The sequence below is a fragment of the Theobroma cacao genome, chromosome 2, assembly GCF_000208745.1.
Source record: "Theobroma cacao cultivar B97-61/B2 chromosome 2, Criollo_cocoa_genome_V2, whole genome shotgun sequence".
Classification (NCBI taxonomy): domain Eukaryota; kingdom Viridiplantae; phylum Streptophyta; class Magnoliopsida; order Malvales; family Malvaceae; genus Theobroma; species Theobroma cacao.
This window is the reverse complement of record NC_030851.1, coordinates 19,644,262-19,647,684: the sequence shown is the minus strand read 5'-3', so window position 1 is coordinate 19,647,684 and position 3,423 is coordinate 19,644,262. Positions and strand designations below refer to the sequence as shown.

At 33.3% G+C, this 3,423-nt stretch overlaps 1 long non-coding RNA gene across 1 annotated transcript in view; it reads right to left on the bottom strand.

Annotated features, from left to right (window-relative positions):
- Window positions 1–3,091, bottom strand: part of LOC108660814 — a 6,688-nt gene extending 3,597 nt beyond the window's left edge. The window contains exons 1-3 of the long non-coding RNA XR_001926506.1: window positions 3,050–3,091; window positions 2,317–2,390; window positions 1,486–1,496 (exon numbers count right to left, since the gene is read on the bottom strand). This is a non-coding gene — a long non-coding RNA (uncharacterized LOC108660814). The remainder of the gene's footprint in view (window positions 1–1,485; window positions 1,497–2,316; window positions 2,391–3,049) is intronic.

Sequence of the window (3,423 nt, the reverse complement as noted above, 5' to 3'; positions counted from 1 at the left end):
CTCCATACTCAAATTTATAATACTTGACTTAACCCCGTTCACTGGTGATCAATTCATAGTACTGCAAGGTTTAATCGTTATTAAATCTAATAATTGTTGGAACCATTAATGGCTTCCTATTTCAGCCCTCAATACTTATTTAAAATAATCGATCTTGCCACTAAGATAATTATTCATCCTCAATACTTATATTACTAATCTACCTTTGTCATACTAAAAGATTTTTATACTCCTTCTATTATTTAAACAAATACTCCATCATCCGTTTATATTATACAAGACAAAAGTCAACTCTTAAGCCATTTATACAGAGGGTTATTATCCTTCTTATACTACATCTGTCTAGGATTACAGTATCCCAAGCTTCAACAAGGCACTAAACATCTTTAGGATCATTATCATCTTGATCCTTTTTCAAGTCTGTTTTGAGTTTTCCCTTTTTCTTCTCTTGCCATTTACTTACATCGTTCCCATAGCTTGGGGGAGAATGGCTAACGACCGATGCGAATGTTTCCCACTATAATATTCTTCTTCTGCTATCCTTATTTTCTTCCTCCCTTTGGCATATTCCTCAATTCCTTTTAAGAGAAAGTTTCTCATGCCTTCATTTACGTCATTACTATCAAGGCTCTCATCAATCTCATGTCACTAAGACTTTCCCTTATTTTAACTTTCGTTCCCAAATCTGATGGAGCCCAATTAGTAGGTACTCTAAATGGATCTCCTTCTGGATTATTAAGTTCAGAACACCATCGGCTTTCAACAGTAAAATCTGTTGGTCCTTCACTAACACTTTGTGAAATATCAGAATCACTGTCCCCCCTAGACATGTTAAGTGTAATCCAACACACTTCAAAACCTATATGAAATCAAACGAAAATCACTTAATATCTTATACACCCTGCAAACAAACAAGTCTCTATATGCAAACTCATGCATTCTATTTGACTTAACTTAACTCGGGGACACGCAGTGCCAGTGTGGATTACTTAAAACAATTTTAAAACTAAAAACTTTAAAATCCAAAGCTTTAAAACCAAAATCTTTGATCTTTAAACCATGTTTTGATGCCACACAAATTGTCACGACTCGAAACTCCCATCAAACCCGTGACAACCGCCGTGAAGCCTCAACAGATATTCTTCCCCCGAATGCCTTTCGAGACCTCGCAAGGATTTTGTACCAGTTTTTCCATTCCTTTCTCTTTCTTTTTTTTTTTAATAATAAAATAAAATAAAATATTAATTAAAATAATCTATTTTAATGTAAAACAATATATATATATATTTGAAACATCAAAAATTAATTTCAGCTCATAAAAACAAAATAAATTTATACATACTGTAATATAGAAAACTGGAGTACGCAATTTAAATTACAATGACACATGGGCCCCTAAATAACTGAGAAAGTTTAAGTCTATAATCTTGCTTTTTAGGATACAACTCCGAAATTTACTTCTCGATGCAATTGATAGTCTACTACCTATTCTGAGCCTGAAAAATGTATAGGAAGAAGGGGTGAGATTATAAAATCCCAGTGAGTAGACAGACATCATCAAAATAATTTAAAGCCGAGTAATAGGAGACAATTAAAATAATTCATCCCAACCCATATAAATAATTGGATTTCATCCAATTACTCAATATGGCTTATGTACTTTTCAAAAACTTGGCCCTTGCCAAAAATCCATTCTTAGGGATACCCAGCGAAGGCATCTTACTGAGATCGCCAAGGCTATTTATTGTCACACACACAAAAACATTTCACCTCTGACAACACAACCGTTCCTCGGTGTTGGCTGAGTCCCAGTTTCACGTGGTGCCCAGCGTGAAGTGTACCCAAATCCTACCTCGGAAGTTATCCTACTTGCCTCTCCAATCGAGGTAAGCTCAATAATTGGGAACCGTGCCCCTCTAATTAGGCTGGCCCACAGAACCCCCGTCACTGCAATGCCCACTTTATAATCCACCAACCAATAAAATCACAATAGTATGACATGGCTCACTTAACACATTCAAGGCAAATCAAAGCAGTTCACATATTCTTTAAATCATAAAAATAACCAGTCATACCCACATTTATCATAAGCCATTTAATGTAAAATCATGGATAAACAACACAATCATAGTATAGGTCTCCAATTACTCTATTTTTGAAATCATTATTAAATTTTCAAAAATTTTATAAAATTATTTTATAAAATCCCATTTTCCCATAAAACACAATAATTTTCCAATTAAACCATTTTTCCATAAAATAACACAATTAAATAAATCTACTCTAGATAATTAAGACGATAGTAAGTTTACTCACTGTACTAGGAGTAGATATACTCCTATTCTCGGTCCTCGGGTGTAGTCTTTTACCCGTATCAGATAGCTCACCACCTATCCACAATACATGACACAAAAAATTCAATAATTTGTGTCAAATCAATATATATTATTTCAGGCTCTTATCCATGCGTATGCACTAGATAGGGTGTGAAATGTTTGGACAATCGCTTAATCACAGTGTCCGACCTAACTCGCCTATACACGGTGTAAATTTCTAAAATCTCCAATTCAACTCCAATTCCATCCATTTCAATTTCAATTATCCAATTATATCCACAATACCTCAATGACTGTGAATGTGGTCCAATTTATCAGTTCGGACCACAAATTACGCTTTTACCCTTAGTGGGTAAAAATTTCAATTTTTTTGCACCAAAAATTCCCATTTAATTTCCAACCTCATAATTCATCATTTTTCCATCTAATTCTCTTAAAATAAAGTCAACCTCATCCTCACACACCATTGGCTAGATTCGGCCTAGAGAAATTCATGGAGAAAATGAATATTTTTCTTGTTGTTTTACTCATAAACATGCTAAACTAACACTAAACACTAACATAGTTCAAAATCAAATTAATCTAACAACTTTCTCTCTCTAAACCCATATGATCAGATTTGAATCCATCATCAAAACACATAATTTAACCATAGAAAATAAGGAGAAATGCATGGAAATGATAAATCTTAAGCTAAGCTTGAAAAATCATACCTTTAAACACTTGATTCCTTGAAAAATCACACTTTTTCTTTGAATTTTCTCACTCTAGGGTTTGTTCTTATTTCTCTCTCTCTCCTGCTGGTTTTGGCTGACCCTCCCAATGAAAAATTCTGGAATTTTCAAGCCTTTTTGTAGGCTTAATAAAATATTATTATTTTATTTACCTTTTGAATATTTTGTTATTTTATTTTTTTCTAGCCATCTTTTTGACTTTCTTTTTCTACCACTCAATCCTCTTCACTTATCCATGTCTTCCATGAAATTTCTAGACTTTTCCAAAGTTTTGGTGGAGTAAATTTTTAAAAATTACACTTTTGCCCCCGTAAAGTGAAAAATTACATTTTTACCCCAAAATCTGAAAAATT